At 51.4% G+C, this 23,482-nt stretch overlaps 1 protein-coding gene across 2 annotated transcripts in view; it reads right to left on the bottom strand.

Annotated features, from left to right (window-relative positions):
• LOC147748563 (ras-related C3 botulinum toxin substrate 2-like) overlaps positions 1–23,482 on the bottom strand; it is a 242,582-nt gene that overhangs the window by 176,663 nt on the left and 42,437 nt on the right. The window lies entirely within an intron of this gene.

Below are 23,482 nucleotides of genomic sequence, written 5' to 3'. Positions count from 1 at the left end.
CCAAGCGCCACTCCACACACACCGCCAGCCAAGCACCACTCCACACACACCACCAGCCAAGCACCACTCAGCGCACACCGACAGCCAAGTACCACTCCACACACACCGCCAGCCAAGCACCACTCCACGCACACCGCAAGCCAAGCGCCACTCACCGCCAGCCAAGCACCTCTCCACGCACACCGCCAGCCAAGCACCACTCCGTGCACAGACAGCAAAGTACCACTCAACGCACACCACCAGCCAAACGCCACTCCACACACACCGCCAGCCAAACACCACTCCACGCACACTGCAAGCCAAGCGCCACTCCACACACACCACCAGCCAAGCACCACTCCACACACACCACCAGCCAAGCGCCACTCCACACACACCGCCAGCCAAGCACCACTCCGTGCGTAGATAGCCAAGTACCCCTCCACGCACACCGCCAGCCAAACACCACTCAGCGCACACCGACAGCCAAGGGCCACTCCACACACACCGCCAGCCAAGCACCACTCCACGCACACTGCAAGCCAAGCGCCACTCCACGCACACTGCAAGCCAAGCGCCACTCCACGCACACTGCAAGCCAAGCGCCACTCCACGCACACTGCAAGCCAAGCGCCACTCCACGCACACCGCCAGCCAAGCACCACTCCACGCACACTGCAAGCCAAGCGCCACTCCACGCACACTGCAAGCCAAGCGCCACTCCACGCACACCGCCAGCCAAGCACCACTCCACGCACACCGCCAGCCAAGCACCACTCCATGCACAGACAGCCAAGTACCACTCCACGCACACCATCCAGCCAAACGCCACTCCACACACACCGCCAGCCAAGCACCACTCCACGCACACCGCAAGCCAAGCGCCACTCACCGCCAGCCAAGCACCGCTCCACGCACACCGCCAGCCAAGCACCACTCCGTGCACAGACAGCAAAGTACCACTCAACGCACACCACCAGCCAAACGCCACTCCACACACACCGCCAGCCAAACACCACTCCACGCGCACTGCAAGCCAAGCGCCACTCCACACACACCACCAGCCAAGCGCCACTCCACACACACCACCAGCCAAGCGCCACTCCACACACACCGCCAGCCAAGCACCACTCCGTGCGTAGATAGCCAAGTACCCCTCCACGCACACCGCCAGCCAAACACCACTCAGCGCACACCGACAGCCAAGGGCCACTCCACACACACCGCCAGCCAAGCACCACTCCACGCACACTGCAAGCCAAGCGCCACTCCACGCACACTGCAAGCCAAGCGCCACTCCACGCACACCGCCAGCCAAGCGCCACTCCACCAGCCAAACACCACTTCACGCACACTGCAAGCCAAGTGCCACTCCACACACACCGCCAGCCAAGCAGTACTTCTTGCCCAAGGGGTCGCTTCCTAAAAACTAAATATAAATTCCCTGGTGCTAGTGGGTATTTTCTGCCCCCCCCCCGGGGGCAAAAAGGCAAATAAAACGGGCCGATTTGCACCTAGGGTGGACAGAAAAACAAAAAACACAATCATGGCCACCTGGAAGCGACCCTTACCCAAGGGGTCGCTTCCCAAAAGAAACACAGTGCCCCAACAAATATCCCTGGTGCTAGTGGGAAATTTCTGCCCCCCCTGGGGGCAAAACGGCCGAAAAACAGGCCGATTTGCCCCCAGGGGGGGGCAGAAAAACAAAAAGTTAAGTGTGAGGCCACCTGGAAGCAACCCTTGCCCAAGGGGTCGCTTCCTAAAAGCTAAAAACAAAATCCCTGGTGCTAGTGGGCATTTTCTGTCCCCCCCTGGGGGCAAAACGGCAAAAAAACGGGCCGATTTGCCCCCAGGGGGGACAGAAAAACGTAAACAAAAAATATGGCCGCCATCTTGGCTCCAAAAAACAACCCTGGTGCTAGTGGGGAATTTCTGCCCCCCCTGGGGGCAAAACGGCCGAAAAAACGGGCCGATTTGCCCCCAGGGGGGGCAGAAAAACGAAAACATTATCACAGCCCGCCTGGAAGCGACCCTTGCCCAAGGGGTCGCTTCCTATAATCTAAAATTACATCCCTGGTGCTAGTGGGGGCATTTCCGCCGCACAATCGCGACGCTGTGCGCGATCGTGAGGCAGAAATGCCCTGCAAAGAGACATCAGGGGAGAGGAAAAACTCTTTCCTCTCCCCTGATGCCTCTTCGCTGCCCCAAACCCCCGCCAGACACCGCAATCTTACCTTTTCCCCAGACGCGCAGGAAGCAGATGGCTTCCCGAGCGCTGGGAATCCCTGATGATGTCAGCGCGCGCTGTGCGCGCTGACGTCATCAGGGATTCCCATGGGGGGGGGCGGGGGCGGCAGCGGAAGGTCTTCCGCTGCCGCCCCCAGCAAAACAACGAAGATCAGAGAACCTCGGGGGGAGCGCCAGCGCTTCCCCCGAGGGTGGGGCTCATGACGAGCTGGGCTCGTCATCAGTGTTTGAGGAGGCTACACCATGACGAGCCCAGCTCGTCATCAGCCCCGAAGGGGTTAATACATAGCAATCACAATCAATCCTTAAATGCTTAACATACTGCCTTTACAATATCTTTTCACAACAGACAATTAAGCCTATAATCTTATACATTGGCTAGTCACTATAACTAACTCAGACCTACTGGGTTGGGCATAACTATTCCCATAAGGCAAATGTGAGGCAGGCCGTAATAAAATTACAAATATGTAAAAAATTTAAATTATCAAAAAAGTAGTAAATCACAACTCGGAGAAGCTAATAAGGATTATCTTCTCTCCCCACGGTTTGTTCGGGTAGATCACCAAAACCACAAACCTTGCCTACTCCCTTGATCTTTGAGATTCCATACAGCATAATAACTGCCTACAGGCTTTAAACAGTGTAATAACAATCCACCCTTTAGAGCTTTTCACAATACGTAAGTCAGGCCTATTGGGTTTGTCATTACATTTCATAATAAACAGATTAAACCTATAGAATCTGTGCTGGATTTGGGCCTTTTTGCAGGGCTATCCCCAAACCTTTTGCTTCTTCCTCCTATTTTTACCTGACTTGCTTTTGTTGGCTATCAATCAATCAATCAATCAATCATAGCATTTGTAAAGCGCACTACTTACCAGTGAGGGTCTGAAGGTGCTGGGGGGTGGGGGATGCTGCTACTGCTCGAAGAGCCAGGTCTTGAGAAGTCTTCTGAAGAACAGCAGGTCTTGGGTCTGCCGTAGGTGGATGAGGAGGGTGTTCCAGGTCTTGGCGGCGAGGTGGGAGAACGATATGCCACCGGAGGTCGCTCTTCGGATGCGGGGGACTGTGGCCAGGGTGAGGTTGGTGGAGCGGAGCTGGCGGGTGGAAGTGTAGAAGCTGAGTCTGCAGTTGAGGTACTCTGGTCCGGTGTTGTGGAGTGCCTTGTGCGCGTGGGTGCGGAGCTTGAAGGTTATCCTCTTGTTGACGGGGAGCCAGTGCAGGTCTCTTAGGTAGGGTGTGATATGACTGCGGTGAGGGATGTCCAGGATCAGGCGTGCAGAGGCGTTCTGGATGCGTTGAAGCCGTTTCAGGAGTTTGGCCGAGGCTCCTGCTTAAAGGGCGTTTCAGTAGTCTAACCTGCTGCGGACGAGGGCCTGGGTGAAGATTTTCTTGTTTCGGTGGGGATCCACCTGTAGATCTTGCGGAGCATGCGGAGGGTGTTGAAGCAGGAGGAAGTGACAGCGTTGACCTGCTTGGTCATGAAGAGGGTGGAGTCGAGGATGAGCAATAGGTTGCGGGCGTGATCAGTGGGTGTTGGAGCTGTTCCCAGTGAGGTTGGCCACCAGGAGTCATTCCAGGCCGAACGGGTGGATCCGAGGATGAGGACCTCCGTCTTGTCCAAGTTCAGCTTTAGTCGACTGTTCCTCAACCATTCGGCGACGGCCGTCATTCCTTCGTGGAGGTTGGTTTTGGCGGTGTGGGGGTCCTTGGTGAGGGAGAGGATCAGCTGGGTGTCGTCAGCGTAGGAGATGATGTTGAGGTCGTGCAGTTGGGCGATGTGGGCGAGCGGTGCCATGTAGATGTTGAGGACTCTGGGCACTTTACCACTGCTAATCAGTGCTAAAGTGCATATGCTCTCTGTGTAAATTGTTATCATGATTGGTTAGCCATGATTGGCATATTTGATTTACTAGTAAGTCCAAAGTAAAGTGCACTGAGTGTGCCAGGGCTTGTAGATTTAATGCTACTAGTGGGCCTGCAGCACTGGTTGTGCCACCCACATGAGTAGCCCTGAAAAGGTATCTCAGACCTGCCACTGTATTGTCTGCGCGCAGTTTTTGCTGCCATGTCGACTTGGCAAGTGCACCCACTTGCCAGGCCCTACCCTTCCCTTTTATTACATGTGAGTCACCCTTAAGGTAAGTGTATGTGAAAGGTATGACATATATTGGTGTGTGTGACATGTCCTGATAGTGAAATACTGCCAATTTTGTTTTTCACTATTGAAAGGCTATCCACCCCATAGGATAGAATGGGAAATACTTTGTAATATCTTACAAGTATAACTTCCTATTGGGACACGATAGAGAAGTAAAGTTTAGGCTTTCTGAACTCAGAACTTAATAACACATCTTTTAGTAAATATGTTTTTTAATTGTGTGTTTGAAAATGCCACTTTTAGAAAGTAGGCATTTTCTTGTTTAACCATTCTGTATGCCTCTGCCTGTTTGTGTATTGACTGCCCGATTTTGGAATGACAGGGGCTGGGAATGTGCATTCACCACAGACAGCCACTGGGGGGGGGGGGGGTTGAGATGTGCCTGGCCATTCCTGGATAACTCAGAGTTGAGCTGAATAGACCTTGGCTGAATTTATAGTAGTGGGAAGAGATTTCCTTGCACCTACATAGGGCCTGTCTCACTTGCATAATGCTGTATCCACCCCCTGTGGTCATACTGCACCAGTGAGGACAGAACTGGTTCGGACTAGGCTCAAATACCCTTGCACAAAGAGAACAAAGACAACATGGGGTATAAGTAGTAGACATTAAACCCCAGAACTTTAGATTACTTTTGGAATCAAGACGAACCTTTGCCAAGGAGAAGAACTGGAGAGCCGTGAGGAGGAGTACTGCCCCTTTCCTGTGTGATGTGTGGGGTTTGCCTGCAGTTGCTGGTTCTGTCAAGGAAAGGACAAAGGACTGGACTTTGCTGTGTATCCTGCTTGTGATGTTTCTCCAAGGGCGTATGTGTGCTTGTGCTTGCGCCCTGTTAAGAAGTCTCAGGGACACAAAAGACTTCCTGCAAATCTGCTGGTACTGCTGGAGTCTGCCATCTGTGAGTCCTACTCTTGCCTGAGGTGCCTCCTTCCCATTACAGAGTCTCAGAGATGGGTTTTGCAGCTAATCTCTGGAAGAACCCGGCGCGAAGCATTGCGAAACTGTGCAAAGCCTCTCGGAACCAATGCCGGATGACGCAAAGCCTCGCCGAGTCCCAACGGCCGACGCAAATCCTCTCAGCGCAGCTCCCAGCACCGACCTCCGATGACATGAAGCCTCACAAAGCAACGCATCACTTCCGGTGTGTCACGCATCGTACCTGTGCACCAAGTTTTTCCACGCATCACCCGCCGAGTAGAATCGTCTTGGATTTCAACGCCTTACTTCCCCCTACAGTACGGATTCGACACATCACTTCTCCTGTATGCAGCAGAACTGTTGCCTCGCCTCCCCAAAGACTCAGGAACTGATGCATCGCTGTGTTTTCCAACACTTCCTTACTCTGCTGCTGTTTGGCCTTGTGAATTTCGGCGCATCTACAGGTACTTTGTGTAGAATCCCGCATCCATCGTTTTCTATGGACAAAGTTCTTTGAAACCTTTTTAAAGTCATATTCTTATTACATGTATGTTGGATTTTTGATGTTTTGGAATTAAGTTTAGCAAAATATACTTAATTTTTCTAAACTGGTGTGGTGTCCATTTGTGGTGTTATCACTTTATTACTATGTGTTTTGAGTACAAATACTTCACACATTGCCTTTTAGATAAATCTGTCTGCTCGTGCCAAGCTACCCAGGGGGTGAGCAGGGTTTATCTAAAGTGTGTATCCCCCTTACCATGACTAGAAGGAAGGGTCCCTATTTGGACAAAGGTACCAACCGCTGCCAAGTAGAGACCCCCCATTTCTAACAATCTGGCATAACTTTTCCCAATGAACCAATAATGTCTAGTGCTTTGATCACTGGTTTCGCACCATAACCAAGCAGAGTACTGTTTAAGTGGAAATACACTGGCAGCTGTCATGCATACAGTTATACATATACAAATATGTAGAAAATACAGATTGCAAAACAATATGCAACCCCTCTACATAGAACCTAACAAGAAAGTGAAAACTGCCAGGGCTTGTCAGAGTGGGTGGCCAGCAGAAAACCCATTGCTTACTAAGGTAATTCATGAGAGTACATGTAAAATAATACATGCACATATCCTGTAACACAATGTGATAACAACACACTGTTAAAAGCCTAGTGGTTTGAACAAATACTTTTCGCAGTAAATAAGCAGTGCCTACTACCTTTATCATAAATTTGCATAAATAGCACATCAGACCTTTGACATCGGATATAACTTTTCCCAATGCTCCAATCAGGCCTTTGGCTTGTGGCAATAAACAGCTCAGGCCTATTGTTTTGAGCGTAAACTTTCCCAAACGGCAAACCTGTGGCACACAGTCATAAAATTCAAAAAGGATACAAATTTACAATTGGCTAAGCAAAACACTATCTCCTCTAAGAGTGCCTAACAAGGATTTTCCAGGAACAAATCTTCTACATCCACCATTTTTCACTGGGGTAACAAACAGAAAAACTCTTGCTTACTACTGTAATCTATTACAGTCCATGTAACAAAATTCTTCTCTGCAGGCTTTCATACAGTGTAGCACCATCCCACCCATAAATGAATTAATATAAACGTATGTTTTTCACTATAGAAGTATCAACCCTACTGCTGTTATCATAACATTGAATAATAAACATACCAGGCCTATAGCCTTGATAGTTTGCTTGCCATCATAACCAACACAGCTCTGCTCTATTGAGTATAAGCTTTGTCACAAGCCAAAAAGTACAATACGAGCACTCTTCAACCAAAGCATACAATGTAGGTCCGATCTAATCCTAAAGTTATGTGGGCAGTGCGAAACCCTCTCTCTCAGTAGTACTCTGAAAGCTCTTTTTGTTGATTACATAATACCTGGCAACAGATGCTCCATCAAGCTAGACCTAAATATATAAATAATATATGGGCCATGTGCTTTAAAGGGGCTTTCCAGAGTAGAGAAATAAAGCACGTATCCCTTTGTTAAATAATGCATACTAACAATAACCAACAATAGGCATTCTAGACAATTGCTTTGTTTGATGATGTCAGCTGGGTTTTTAGGATGCACATGTTTAAGGCCCGATTTCCAGTTGGATGGTAACCAAAAAATGCTCTGATTTCTGAAGGAAGTGTTAATTAATGGAAAGAATCCAACAATGAAAAGACAGCCACAAGCCTAGAGATAATCCACAGGTGAAATCTCCTCCAGATATAGCGCTTCTTCCAGAAATTGGAGGATGTTCTGTTCCCATCCAACACTACATCCGTTCTCACTTAACATTAGCACAAAGCAGGAAAGTCATTCTTACGCGTGGGACCCTCATTGATAGCTCAGCACTGACAGTTGATCTCCCAATTCCTTTTCCATTGGACAATAGGTTTGTGAATCTAACTTGCCTGTGGAATGCCAAATTCTAAACTGACCTGGAGGTGGCGATGGCGGTGGTGGTGGAGTCGTGAGGAAGGTAGGATTGCCTATGACATGACGATTTCTGTGATGGATAACTGGGATTAGAAGTATATGTTCCTTCACCATATTGAGATCTTTATTGATAATCCTAAAAACGCTACCCAGACAGTTCACTCAAAGATGCCTGGCTCACTTGTACTTGTCAGGATTCTAAATCGAGACAATAGGGTCTAGTGAACAATGAACTGATCTCTACGTGCAAAGTTTGTACGTTTCTGCAATAGGAATATTTCTTATTAAGCCATAGTTTCCCCCCTTGCAGGGTGAACTCTAAACATTCCCAGGCATATCAGTCACCGTAGGGGCTCAGGGAACAAAAGTTTGTGGTGCCTCTCTTTATTTTCTAATCCAGTGGTTCTTAATCATTTCAATTCTACCGACTCCCACTGAATCCTTACTTGAATCCGGGGACCGCCCACTCTGTCATTATTGGAAGCCAGAAACCCGACCAAAGCAATTTCTATGATTTGAACCAATACACACAAATACAAGTATACACAAAACAAACATTAAAACATTGAAATATTTTATTTCACAATCAAATATAGAAAAAGATTTCAAATTTTCAATTTTGATTCTTTGTTTACACATGAATAATTTTAATAAATTAATTTTAATGTTCTTTTATTTTTTCAAACAGTTGCAGATGCCCTGAGTAGGCGTTGCTGACCCCCAGTGGCCCTGATACCACATGTTAAGAAACAATGATCCAAGCACCTGATTGCATTAAGAAGTGTTGAACACTAAGGAAGAGCAAAAGACGATAGTTGGCGCCAATTTATGGTGTTGCTGCATCAAGAAGGAACAGGTCAGGCCTTCCATTTTATTACTTTAAAACATGTTGTAACAGGAGAGTGGTGACCTAAAATGTGCATGGCCTGGTACAAAGAACCCCAGCAGCCTATTCTCTGGCGACACACTGAGCATTCATATGAGAAACGTGCAAATTTTTTGGTGACATAGACTAATAATTCATGAGACGTTCATTCTCGTTAAGGACGGATGAGATAGATTGATCGGTTCTGATTGGGCTAAATTGACAAACAGCTGTTTAGATTTCCAGACATCCGTGTCTCCTCTAAAAAAAATATTAGACACTCTTCTCACATCTAGAGAATGGAGAGCTCTCTGCACAAGTTAAGCTGCCTTCTATGAACGGAGTTGAAGAGATGATTTATGGATGGGGTTAAAAAACAAAAAAAAACTCCTTTATCTGGAAAGTAGTGTTAGGTTCCTAGGAATTGGTGGCCTTCAAAGAGAAAACGTTCATTAAACTTTCTAAGAATTCTTATGCAGACTTCGTTTCGACCATTCTTATGTCACAAGAATGGGGAACAAGCATTGGCAAATAGGTGTAGGTTATTGTTAGAGGATTTGTGCAATACAGACAGTGCGTTCGGGGGTGGGTAGCGGAAGGCATGCAGCAGTCTGGCAGGCAACCATCAATCTGAATTTACAAATGCATGCGATATCTAAAAAGCAAAAGAGTATTCGTGTTAACATAGAACTTTGGTGTCACACAAATGGGGACTCATTTCTTGTAACACGGCTTGGGAACAGCTGTCATTTAGCTGTGCTGGTTGTAAACTAATAGGGCTGTTCTAGAGGGAATTTTTGTACAACGGATTTTGTAAAGGGGCTCTCCACTGAATAATTCTCAAAACATAACAGAACATCATAAAACAGAGAACATTCTAGAATCCCTTTCGCTGCTGTTTGACAAACAACTGATTTTTAGGGGTGCCGTTAGCCAAGGTCTTTTTTATTTTACTGTATTTATACATATACTATACTTATAGGGGCTTTCAGTTAGTCTTCTTAATCAATAGGTGTACCGTTGTGTCGTTCATATTTTTCTTCAGCCCATTACAGCATAGAGTAGGGAGCAGTGGGACAGCCCAATTCAGCCATTGACGAATACCAATGTGGGTGATAGCATTCTGCTCTTTTACAATGTACATTCCTTCTCTGTCATCAACTACTATTGCAATGTGGGCTTTTTGAGAACAAAAAATATTTTTGCTTTCAGCCAAAATATTTTTGTATATTGGTGATAGCCCAGCATTTTCTCCAACAATAGGGGCAGATTTGCACAAGGACTGCCTTGCATATCAGCAGGGATGCGCCAGGTAAGATGTGTCAAGCAAGTTTACCCTTGTAACACCATAGATGCACCACATTTACAATGCGACACATCGTGGCGTGAGGATAAACAGATGCGTGACGCTTCTGCTGGCGTAAGGGCGTGCATTGCTGGAGTCGTGTCGTAAGCGCGATGCAACTCCAGCAATGCTCAGGGGCTGCTCATACCTAACATGCTGCATCACGCCTTACGCCTGCTTCAAGCAGGCGCAGGGTTTTGTCGCAGCGGCGTCGGAAAAGTGACTCCGTGAAATCTTGTAGATTTCACTGAGTCACTTTTCCGAGGCTTTTTCCGACGGAACGCCCACCCTGCATTCATTAAACCTGACGCAGGCTTAATGTGGCGCAGGGCTTTACAACGTGATTCATCTCCCTAGATGCATGATGTTGTAAATAAGACGCAACATGGCGCATGGTTTACACCACCACTGTGTCTCAGCAGTGAAGCATCAGCAGCGTAAATGTGTTGCAAGGGGCTTGTAAATGTGCCCCACTTGTTTTAATTGTGCACTTGAAGTATTTGCTAAAGAGATTTGGTTTGTGCTTAGTACCCTGTCCTCATAAAGAGTACAGGGCTGTTTCAAAAATGTGCAGCTGAATTCGCCGCTCCAAGTTGGCAACAGATGCTGGGTGGTACACAACTTGGTATTAAAGCTATCAAGGGCCCATTTAGATCCTGGTAGTAATGCTACAGCATAGAAAGCAAATTCCTGATAAGTCTGTATTACAACACGCCTCCTGGCAATTTCCATAAGTGTGCTGGGATGAAATTCTGCAAGTTACCAATGATAACAATATTAGTGGAAGTCGTTCCCCAAGTTTTAGAGGCAATAGTCATGGCTGCTGGTAATATCTGAAAGAGACACGTTAGTGATAGGTTTCCTACCTTAGAATATCCCCAGGCGTCAGACTGGATCCGGAAATTTTTGCGTAGCAGTACCCATGTGCGTCGGTAGGCGTCGTCCGCGGCTCCGCATCCGTCGTCAGCGTCGTGGGCGCCGTGATGACGTCGGAGTACTTAGACGCCGCCTCCGCGCGCTGACGTCAGTTCTTCTTTTTTCCGCGCCAGCAAGCGCAGATCCGGAAAAAGTTGTACCCTAGTCAATTTTTGACTAACTTTTTACGATCCTTTTTGATCTCTTTTAGAAGTCTTTCGACTCCGGAGATGCCGGTAGGGATGCCCGGGTTCAAGCCCTGCGCCGACTGCAACCGACTGATGTCGGTTCCCGACCCCCATCGCCGGTGACTGCACTGTCTAGGCCCGGACCACGACGACAAGTCCTGCTCCGACTGCCGGGCCCTGACGTCTAAAGCTAGACTGGAGCGGTCCCGTAAGCGACTCGAGCTTCAGCAGTCTGCCCTGCGCCGCTCGAGGTCCCGGTCCGAAAGGAGGTCGAGGGACCGGTCGCGGGGCCGGAGTCACCACAGTTCCGGGAGTCGACATTGGTCTTCGGGCTCGAAGTCCTCAGGTAAGAGGCAGAAGAAGTCGAAGAGGCACCATCGCTCTTCTGACTCCCTCCGACGCTCGCGCGACGTGGCCGGGGGTTCCAGTGACACCGCCCACGCGGCTCCGCTGGAGCCGCGGGCGTCGCAGCTTGCTCCATACCCGCCAGTCGCTGGGCAGCACGTGACGCCAGAGGAGATCGAGGCCTTCCTCTCGGCCATGAGGTCGCTCACTCCTCCGTCGGGTTCCGTGGCGCCTTCGGGCCAAGAGGCCCCGACTTTGTCCCTAAGCGGGCCGTGTGCTTCGGCCCCGGCGCCATCGGGTGCTCTGGCCCCGGCGGCGACTTCGGTCCCAACGCCGCAGGGCCCCACTGGATCTGGCTCTGGATCCCTGTCGCCGCCGGTCGACCTCACTGTAGGAGAGTAGGGTCTGCAATCCTATGATCACCCAGATTTTTTGCTTTTGTTTCACTGGTTTACGACTTTCTCTGGCTGTGGGCCTGCCAATCAGACCCACAGCCTGGCTGTTCTCTTTCTAAATTACGATATGTACCCTAGGTGCATTTACCAATTGGTACTGGGCCACCTTATCAGACCCCGTAACGCAGGGCATAGGTGTACCCAGGGCCGCCAGGGGCTGCAGCATGTATTATGCCACCCCTGGCTGGCCTCCTAAATTTGACACAACTGGCTGCATGACAGCTGGGGCGAAGTCGTGTAATCACCCTTTGCTTTAGGTATAGTAGTTCTATATCTAACCATACAATGGACACCCGAGCTCCTATCAGTCACTCCTATGGCAGGCCTTAACAATCCGGAAGGCAGAGTGCGTGGGCTCGTGTGAGCTAGGTTCAGGCCCGAGCCGAGCCCGGTTGCAGCTTGCGGAATCAAGACCCAATGGCTGTTCCATGATAACGCGTACCATATCGGTAACTCCGGTGTCGCGTTATCAAGGCATGTCGAGTAAGGTGTCATACGGATCGGGGTGCTGCCCTCTCACCAATTCTGGCGATGAGGTTAGCATTCCACCCTTCTAGAGGGACACGACATGTACGTAACTGTGAACCCCGGTTAAAGTTAACTGAAGCCTCAGCTCCACAAAATGGATGCTGCCACCACAGACACGAGTCTGACCTCCTGCTGCTGGGAGTCCTTCCAGCGAGGAGCGCTTGGACAAAGGGTTTCCTGTCAAGGGCGGTGTTCGCACCGTCCCAGACAGGGTTTGTGTATTCTGGGTAGGTAGGGCTTTGGCGAGAAGGTGACTGCGGAGTGGCACCCCGGTGCTCACTACGCATCTGCCGGTTAGAGCCAGTTCCAGGGGCGACAGCCCTGGCCTGGGGAAAGTCCGGCAGGGGAGAGGGGTGTAACTACCCCCCTTCCTGGTCCCACCCTTAGGGCAGGACCTAGTCATGTACCCACCCCTTTCTTTAGGATAAAGACCGGAGCGGGGACCCTTCCAAATTAGATCATCTTTGATTCAAGAACTACTTTCTACGAAAGGACATTCAAGACTCTTCTCAAGATTCTCCCTTGTGACTAAGGAGTAGTCACCCTGCATCAGCGGGCACCACCTAAGAACTCTGCGGTTTGCTGTAAGTCCTTCCTCAAGGAATCCGACGGCCCAGCTCGACGAGAACCGGCTTCCCTGGCACCTCTGACCTCTACCCACGTCATCAGCTCAGCTGTGATCTGTGGGTGCGACGAGACCTCGAGGGACCGGCCATCATCAGAACCTGCACGCTCTTAAAACCAGCACGACCATCGAGGTAACTCTCTGGTGAGTGCTCTGGGGTCCGAGAAGCCCCGACCCTGAGCCGCTCCAGCACCGAAGTGCAGCCCCCCGGCATCTCCACGATCTGCGTGGGGCCCTTCTGCTCGCTGCTCAGCCCGTTGTCTGGTCACTAGCCGCTGGCTGGTGCCCTTCCTTGACGACGACCGACAAACAACACTGCTGGTCTGGTTGCTCCAGACTGGCCCTTGCTTCCATCTTTGCGAGAAGCACCCCGGACCCTCCTGGTCCACTCAAGACGCCATCTTAGGCCCACCACGTGGCCCTGAGATTTGCCAAGGCTTGTTGCCCCATCCTGGGCCCAGCGACGCCGACAGCATCATCCTTCGTGGGACAGCTCGCACCTCCACCGTGGTCGCCGACAACGCCTCCTGGTCCGTGAGACTGCAGAGCCTAGCGTCGCCCACTCACCTGGTCGAGGTGACGGCCAACCGGTGCCCTCCTGGTACCCTCTGACTACTGGCTAGTAGTACGAACTTGGTCCCCTCTGCTTTCAGGTTTTCATCAATCTCCGATCCAGGCTTGGATCTCTACGAACTATTCAGCACTGGTCGCCGGCCAGCAACTCCTTTCTTCCGGCTCCTGGCTCGTCAGCGAAGACCCCGACGCCTGTAAGACTTGTGCAGCCGCAGCCCTCGTGGCTAGGTAACTCGGCATTTCGGTGCCTGCCTAGCCTCCTTACTCTAGGGTCCCGAGTCCCTCGCTTCCGACTTGCCTTATCGGGTCCGCCCGAGACCTTAACCTTTCCGTGTCCTCGGACACTTGTTTTAATTGTGCACTTGAAGTATTTGCTAAAGAGATTTGGTTTGTGCTTAGTACCCTGTCCTCATAAAGAGTACAGGGCTGTTGTGATTCTTAATAAATATACTGTTTATTTTCATAACAGTTGTGTGGTGTCCTTTCACTGGGTGTTCAAGGGGTACACGTGTGGTAAACAGCTGGCTTAACGCGCCCTCTCGAGTCTTTAGCCTTAGACTGCTCGTATCCACGCTACTAGGATAGCTGGTCTATAGGTTGACTTACAACCAAACACCATAAGGGTCGTTGGAACGATACATAGCGGTCGCCAGAATAGCGAACGTTGCATATCGAGCCAACTTCTCACATTGGTGAGCAGCGGTTGGGATTTGAGCTTGCTGTTGTTTTACCACACGTATCCTAAGAATATCTTGTTGAAAAATCGCACAAGTACTGTTAGTACATATAACTAAAAGCTTAGAATACTCTGAGTTCTACTGAACCAGCTGTTGTAGCTCCTCAAGGCTTAGCACACCTTGGCTACAACTCTTAGCAAGGGAACAGTAGGTAAACACATAGTGTAGGTAGGTGCATCACTTACACCACACTAGAAACAGTATGTCGGACAAAGGAGGAAACTCTGGGTCTCCCCTTGTGTCAGTTGACCCTCCACAGGTCATCCCTTCAGGATATACTGTGCTGAGCTTCAAGGAGTTAAGACGACTGTGTCACTCCAGGAAGATTCAGCAGGGGTCTAACCCCACAACGTCCTTTCTGATTGGTCTCTTGGAGACTTATGATGCCAGAAGAGCTGAGAAACTTCGTAGCTCTTCTAATCCAGAAGGAGACATGCCTCCCCTCGAGGGAACCCGAGACGATCCTGACCTCATCCACCTCGCAACTGAGAACGAAGATGGGGAGGAGGATGAGGATGAGGATCTCTCTGGGGATGAGGCAGATAAGGGACAGGTAGAGGTCGTCAGACTAACACGGTCCAACTTAAGCAAACATGATGGTGGTACTGGGGGACTCCCGGCGCTACCGTCAGGTCCGCTTAACATTGGGAATGGACGAGCCAGGTCTCTGTCAAGAGGCTCTGGCAGATCCCTTCAAACCAATGGCTCTCACAACTCTTCTCAAAGAGGGATGACGTCCCCTCAGAGGAGAGTGTACGAAGCTAAGGAAAGGGCAGCTAATCTAAGGATTGAAAGGGAAGAACTTGCCCTGGCCAAAGAAAGGCTTGCCTTTGCTAGAGAGCAACAGTTAAGTGGGGCAGTCCCCACTGGTGGCAGCAATGTACCTAGTAATAGGGAAAAGAGTTTCGATACGAAACACCTTGGTAAGATAGTGCCCCCCTTTAAACAAGGGGACGACATCCACAAATGGATTACTGCTTTGGAGAGGGCCTGCACTGTGCAGGGTGTTCCCCAGAGTCAGTGGGCAGCTATCTTGTGGCTCTCCTTTGAAGGAAAAGGAAGAGACAAGCTCCTCACCACAAGGGTGGAGGATGCTAACGATTACCAAATCTTGAAAAATACACTCGTTGAAGGGTTCGGCCTAACCACTGAGCAGTACAGGGTGCTGTTCAGGGATACCCAGAAAACGCAGGCTCAAGATTGGTCTGATTTTGTCGATTGTGCCACTAAGGCTTTTGAGGGCTGGTTGCTGGGCAGTAAGGTTACTGATTACAAAGGATTGTATAATTTGATGATGAGAGAACAAATTTTAAACAATTGTCAGAACCAGTTGTTGCATCAGCATCTTGTCGACTCGGATCTGACCTCTCCCCAAGAAATGGGAAAGAAGGCAGACAGATGGGTTCGTACAAGAGTTAAACAGAACCAGGGCCAGAATCAAGGTGGTCAGAAGAAAGCAGACCAGAAGGGTAAAGATTCTAAGGGGGAACAAAATGACCAGAAGTCTTCGACAGGTCCCCAACAACCCAAAGAGGGTGGGGGTCAGGCTCCCCAAAAGAAGAAAGAAGGCCAATCCAAAAGATGGTGCCAGTACTGTAAAAGTAAATCTCACTGGTTTAGTGAGTGCACCAAGAAAGGAGGAGGGCAGACTCCTGCCACTGCAGCCCCTAAGGCACCTGTGCCCCCTAGTACAGTCAGCAGTGGTAGTGCGCCTCCCAAGGGTTTAGTAGGGTTAACCCTGGGTTCTGAGGGGCGTGACAACTTAGTTGGCACACTCACTCAGGCTGTCCTTGTCAGTACAGGGGACGCGGACGTATCCCCTGACGTAAGCCCCAATACTTTGGGCAAATACCGACAGACGCCTTTCATAAATGGAAAGATGGCTCAGGCCTATAGGGACACTTGTGCCAGCGTCACCATGGTGACGCCTAACTTTGTGGACCCTGGACAGATCATGCTAGGTACAGAATTCCTGGTGACCAATGCAAGCAATGTCACTACCAATCACAGTATGGCAATTGTAGCTTTCTCCTGGGGAGGGGTAACTGGCCAAAAGAAGGTTGTAGTTAGTCCAGACCTCCCAGTGGATTGTTTGTTGGGCAATGATTTGGAGTCATCACAATGGTCAGAAGTGGAGCATCGGACTCACATGGAAATGTTAGGCTTGCCAGCACATGTGTTCGCTGTGACTAGGTCGCAGGTCAGGAAATGCCCCACTGAACAGGTGCTGGATCCTGGAACAACGGACCAGACACCTCCCAAGAAAAAGAGCGGTAGGGTTAAGGCTGCGCCTTCCCCCTTGCCCCAGGTCGTGGATCAAGTCTCAGAGGAGGCTGACCTACAGGAATTGAGGGAAACTGAACCTAGGGAATTCGAACTTGATCAAGTTGAATTCTTGGGTTCAGGGGGACCCTCAAGGGAAGACCTGGGGAAGGACCAGTTAGACTGCCCTTCTCTTGAACCCCTCAGACAGCAGGCTGCTGCTGAGGCTGCTGGGAACGCCACAGGTACCCACAAGGTATACTGGGAAGATGGACTCCTGTACACTGAGTCAAGAGACCCCAAGCCTGGCATGACCAGGAGGCTGGTCGTACCCTTGTCTCAGCGTGGTTTCCTACTTACCTTGGCCCACGAGATTCCCTTAGCAGGTCACTTAGGCCAGACGAAAACGTGGGACAGGCTTGTCTCACACTTTCACTGGCCTCATATGAACGAAGATACCAAGGAGTTTTGCCGCTCCTGTGTCACTTGCCAAGCCAGTGGTAAGTCAGGTGGCACGACAAAGGCCCCCCTTATACCAATGCCTGTGGTGGGGGTGCCCTTTGAACGGGTGGGGATCGACATGGTCGGTCCCATGGAACCACCTACAGCATCAGGGCACAAGTTTATACTGGTGGTAGTGGATCATGCCACCAGGTATCCTGAAGCTATTCCCCTTAGGACCACTACAGCACCTGTTGTGGCAAGAGCCCTAGTTGGAGTGTTCTCCAGAGTGGGCTTCCCTAAGGAGGTCGTCTCCGACAGAGGTGCAAACTTTATGTCGAGCTACTTAACTGCTATGTGGAAGGAATGTGGTGTTAACTACAAGTTCACTACACCCTATCATCCACAATGCAATGGGCTTGTTGAGAGATTCAACAGGACCCTAAAAGGGATGATTCATGGACTACCGGAAAAGCTTCGGCGTAGATGGGACGTCCTGATCCCCTGCCTCTTGTTCGCCTACAGAGAAGTCCCACAGAAGGGGGTTGGCTACAGCCCTTTTGAACTTCTGTACGGGCATCCTGTAAGAGGACCCCTGTGTCTGGTGAAGGAAGGATGGGAGAGACCTCTCAAAAAGCCTGCAGCCAACATAGTGGACTATGTGCTTGGCCTCCGCTCGCGGATGGCTGAATACATGGAAAAGGCATCTGAAAACCTTAAGGCCAGCCAAGAACTCCAAAAAGCTTGGCATGACCAAAAGGCTGTCTTGACTGTTTACCAGCCCGGACAGAAGGTGTGGGTGCTGGAGCCAGTGGCCCCAGCAGCACTCAAGGACAAATGGTCCGGGCCCCACACCATCCTGGAGAAAAAGGGAGAGGTCACCTACCTGGTCGACCTGGGAACTCCCCGGAGCCCCCACAGGGTGCTTCATGTCAACAGGCTAAAAGCATATGTCGACAGGAAGGACATGAGTTTGCTCATGGCCCTAGATGAGGGACAGGAAGAGGAGAGTGACCCTCTCCCCGACCTGCTCACTCAGAATCCTGACGATGGCTCGGTAGATGGTGTTGTCTTTTGTGGCAGCCTCTCCGAACATCAACAGAGCGACTGTAAACAGGTTCTTCAGTCGTTCAGGCATATGTTTTCTCTAACACCCAGTCAGACCGATTGGTGCACCCATGAGGTTGACACTGGTGACAGCTTGCCCGTCAAGAGTAAAATCTACAGGCAGCCTGATCACGTTAGAGACTGCATCAAGAGTGAAGTGCAGAAAATGTTGGAGCTGGGAGTCATTGAACCCTCGGATAGCCCTTGGGCTAGTCCCGTAGTTCTAGTGCCGAAACCTCACACCCAGCGCGGTAAGAAAGAGATGAGGTTTTGCGTAGACTACAGGGGTCTCAATGCAGTCACTAAGACTGACGCCCACCCAATACCAAGGGCAGACGAGCTTATCGATAGATTGGCTTCGGCCAACTACTTAAGTACGTTTGACCTGACAGCTGGGTATTGGCAAATCAGGTTAGCTGAGGACGCCAAGCCTAAAACCGCATTTACAACCCCTGGTGGGCATTATCAGTTCGTGGTAATGCCCTTTGGTCTGAAAAATGCACCTGCCACCTTCCAAAGGTTGGTGAATCAAGTCCTTACTGGGCTGGATGACTTCTGTGCGGCGTATCTTGACGATATTGCTGTCTTTAGCTCCACCTGGGAGGATCACCTGGTCCACCTGCGGAAGACGTTAGAGGCACTGCAAGCAGCAGGTCTCACTATCAAGGCCACCAAGTGCCAGATAGGGCAGACACAGGTTGTATACCTGGGCCACCTTGTAGGTGGGGGCCAGGTTCAGCCACTGGAGAGCAAGATACAGTCAATCAGGGACTGGGCTCCTCCAACCACCCAGACTCAGGTTCGAGCTTTCTTGGGCCTGACTGGTTACTATAGGAAGTTTGTCAGGAACTATGGTTCAATTGTGACACCATTAAACGAACTGACAAGTAAGAAAATGCCAAAAAAAGTTCAGTGGACAGCGAGCTGTCAAAAAGCATTCGATGACCTAAAGCAGGCCATGTGCACGGCGCCTATCCTTAAGAGTCCAGACTACTCCAAACCATTCATTGTCCAAACAGATGCTTCTGAGTTGGGTGTGGGAGCTGTTCTATCTCAACTGAATTTTGATGGTCAAGACCAGCCCATTGCTTTTATAAGCAGAAGGCTGACCCCTAGAGAGAAGAATTGGTCAGCTATTGAGAGGGAGGCCTTTGCTGTGGTTTGGGCCCTGAAGAAGCTGAGGCCATACTTGTTTGGCACTCACTTCAAGATTCAGACCGACCATAAGCCCCTCTTGTGGCTAAATCAGATGAAGGGTGAAAACCCCAAACTGCTTAGGTGGTCCATTTCCCTACAGGGGATGGACTTTACAGTGGAACATAGACCTGGTACTGATCATGGCAATGCCGATGGGCTCTCCAGATATTTCCACTTAGAACAAGAAGACTCACCTGGTCAAGGTTAGCTTATTGTTCTGACGTTTGGGGGGGGGTCATGTAGGAGAGTAGGGTCTGCAATCCTATGATCACCCAGATTTTTTGCTTTTGTTTCACTGGTTTACGACTTTCTCTGGCTGTGGGCCTGCCAATCAGACCCACAGCCTGGCTGTTCTCTTTCTAAATTACGATATGTACCCTAGGTGCATTTACCAATTGGTACTGGGCCACCTTATCAGACCCCGTAACGCAGGGCATAGGTGTACCCAGGGCCGCCAGGGGCTGCAGCATGTATTATGCCACCCCTGCCTGGCCTCCTAAATTTGACACAACTGGCTGCATGACAGCTGGGGCGAAGTCGTGTAATCACCCTTTGCTTTAGGTATAGTAGTTCTATATCTAACCATACAATGGACACCCGAGCTCCTATCAGTCACTCCTATGGCAGGCCTTAACAATCCGGAAGGCAGAGTGCGTGGGCTCGTGTGAGCTAGGTTCAGGCCCGAGCCGAGCCCGGTTGCAGCTTGCGGAATCAAGACCCAATGGCTGTTCCATGATAACGCATACCATATCGGTAACTCCGGTGTCGCGTTATCAAGGCATGTCGAGTAAGGTGTCATACGGATCGGGGTGCTGCCCTCTCACCAATTCTGGCGATGAGGTTAGCATTCCACCCTTCTAGAGGGACACGACATGTACGTAACTGTGAACCCCGGTTAAAGTTAACTGAAGCCTCAGCTCCACAAAATGGATGCTGCCACCACAGACACGAGTCTGACCTCCTGCTGCTGGGAGTCCTTCCAGCGAGGAGCGCTTGGACAAAGGGTTTCCTGTCAAGGGCGGTGTTCGCACCGTCCCAGACAGGGTTTGTGTATTCTGGGTAGGTAGGGCTTTGGCGAGAAGGTGACTGCGGAGTGGCACCCCGGTGCTCACTACGCATCTGCCGGTTAGAGCCAGTTCCAGGGGCGGCAGCCCTGGCCTGGGGAAAGTCCGGCAGGGGAGAGGGGTGTAACTACCCCCCTTCCTGGTCCCACCCTTAGGGCAGGACCTAGTCATGTACCCACCCCTTTCTTTAGGATAAAGACCGGAGCGGGGACCCTTCCAAATTAGATCATCTTTGATTCAAGAACTACTTTCTACGAAAGGACATTCAAGACTCTTCTCAAGATTCTCCCTTGTGACTAAGGAGTAGTCACCCTGCATCAGCGGGCACCACCTAAGAACTCTGCGGTTTGCTGTAAGTCCTTCCTCAAGGAATCCGACGGCCCAGCTCGACGAGAACCGGCTTCCCTGGCACCTCTGACCTCTACCCACGTCATCAGCTCAGCTGTGATCTGTGGGTGCGACGAGACCTCGAGGGACCGGCCATCATCAGAACCTGCACGCTCTTAAAACCAGCACGACCATCGAGGTAACTCTCTGGTGAGTGCTCTGGGGTCCGAGAAGCCCCGACCCTGAGCCGCTCCAGCACCGAAGTGCAGCCCCCCGGCATCTCCACGATCTGCGTGGGGCCCTTCTGCTCGCTGCTCAGCCCGTTGTCTGGTCACTAGCCGCTGGCTGGTGCCCTTCCTTGACGATGACCGACAAACAACACTGCTGGTCTGGTTGCTCCAGACTGGCCCTTGCTTCCATCTTTGCGAGAAGCACCCCGGACCCTCCTGGTCCACTCAAGACGCCATCTTAGGCCCACCACGTGGCCCTGAGATTTGCCAAGGCTTGTTGCCCCATCCTGGGCCCAGCGACGCCGACAGCATCATCCTTCGTGGGACAGCTCGCACCTCCACCGTGGTCGCCGACAACGCCTCCTGGTCCGTGAGACTGCAGAGCCTAGCGTCGCCCACTCACCTGGTCGAGGTGACGGCCAACCGGTGCCCTCCTGGTACCCTCTGACTACTGGCTAGTAGTACGAACTTGGTCCCCTCTGCTTTCAGGTTTTCATCAATCTCCGATCCAGGCTTGGATCTCTACGAACTATTCAGCACTGGTCGCCGGCCAGCAACTCCTTTCTTCCGGCTCCTGGCTCGTCAGCGAAGACCCCGACGCCTGTAAGACTTGTGCAGCCGCAGCCCTCGTGGCTAGGTAACTCGGCATTTCGGTGCCTGCATAGCCTCCTTACTCTAGGGTCCCGAGTCCCTCGCTTCCGACTTGCCTTATCGGGTCCGCCCGAGACCTTAACCTTTCCGTGTCCTCGGACACTTGTTTTAATTGTGCACTTGAAGTATTTGCTAAAGAGATTTGGTTTGTGCTTAGTACCCTGTCCTCATAAAGAGTACAGGGCTGTTTCAAAAATGTGCAGCTGAATTCGCCGCTCCAAGTTGGCAACAGATGCTGGGTGGTACACAACTTGGTATTAAAGCTATCAAGGGCCCATTTAGATCCTGGTAGTAATGCTACAGCATAGAAAGCAAATTCCTGATAAGTCTGTATTACAACACGCCTCCTGGCAATTTCCATAAGTGTGCTGGGATGAAATTCTGCAAGTTACCAATGATAACAATATTAGTGGAAGTCGTTCCCCAAGTTTTAGAGGCAATAGTCATGGCTGCTGGTAATATCTGAAAGAGACACGTTAGTGATAGGTTTCCTACCTTAGAATATCCCCAGGCGTCAGACTGGATCCGGAAATTTTTGCGTAGCAGTACCCATGTGCGTCGGTAGGCGTCGTCCGCGGCTCCGCATCCGTCGTCAGCGTCGTGGGCGCCGTGATGACGTCGGAGTACTTAGACGCCGCCTCCGCGCGCTGACGTCAGTTCTTCTTTTTTCCGCGCCAGCAAGCGCAGATCCGGAAAAAGTTGTACCCTAGTCAATTTTTGACTAACTTTTTACGATCCTTTTTGATCTCTTTTAGAAGTCTTTCGACTCCGGAGATGCCGGTAGGGATGCCCGGGTTCAAGCCCTGCGCCGACTGCAACCGACTGATGTCGGTTCCCGACCCCCATCGCCGGTGACTGCACTGTCTAGGCCCGGACCACGACGACAAGTCCTGCTCCGACTGCCGGGCCCTGACGTCTAAAGCTAGACTGGAGCGGTCCCGTAAGCGACTCGAGCTTCAGCAGTCTGCCCTGCGCCGCTCGAGGTCCCGGTCCGAAAGGAGGTCGAGGGACCGGTCGCGGGGCCGGAGTCACCACAGTTCCGGGAGTCGACATTGGTCTTCGGGCTCGAAGTCCTCAGGTAAGAGGCAGAAGAAGTCGAAGAGGCACCATCGCTCTTCTGACTCCCTCCGACGCTCGCGCGACGTGGCCGGGGGTTCCCGTGACACCGCCCACGCGGCTCCGCTGGAGCCGCGGGCGTCGCAGCCTGCTCCATACCCGCCAGTCGCTGGGCAGCACGTGACGCCAGAGGAGATCGAGGCCTTCCGCTCGGCCATGAGGTCGCTCACTCCTCCGTCGGGTTCCGTGGCGCCTTCGGGCCAAGAGGCCCCGACTTTGTCCCTAAGCGGGCCGTGTGCTTCGGCCCCGGCGCCATCGGGTGCTCTGGCCCCGGCGGCGACTTCGGTCCCAACGCCGCAGGGCCCCACTGGATCTGGCTCTGGATCCCTGTCGCCGCCGGTCGACCTCACGACCTCTCCGGTGCCGGCCCCAAGGGTGTCGCCCTCGGTGCCGTCCCAGGACGACGCCGTCCCTGGTCCTACCCTCGATTTGGGATCCGGCGTTGGAGCGACACCGCTTGGCGCCGCTCTCGACGCCGTTTGGAGATTTCTATTTTTATGACTTGGCCCCATCTTTTGAGCCTCAGCACCAGGCGATGGGTGACGAGGGGGATTGGGAGGGATCTGAGGACCCTGTGGCACGTGAGTGTCAGTCTTCTGCGGACTGGACAGGAGAGCTTGGGGAGGCCAGTGGTCTGGACACTTCGCCCAACACTGGTTTTGTCTCCCCTCCTAGCTTGGCTATGGAGAAGGGGGCGGCTTATAGTGTGGTGCTGATGAGGGCGGCCAAGGCCTTGGGCCTTGAGCTCCCCG

Source organism: Lissotriton vulgaris, chromosome 1_1 (assembly GCF_964263255.1).
Source record: "Lissotriton vulgaris chromosome 1_1, aLisVul1.2, whole genome shotgun sequence".
Lineage (NCBI taxonomy): Eukaryota > Metazoa > Chordata > Amphibia > Caudata > Salamandridae > Lissotriton > Lissotriton vulgaris.
Note: the sequence above shows the minus strand (reverse complement) of the source record. Positions and strands in the feature narration are given on the sequence as shown.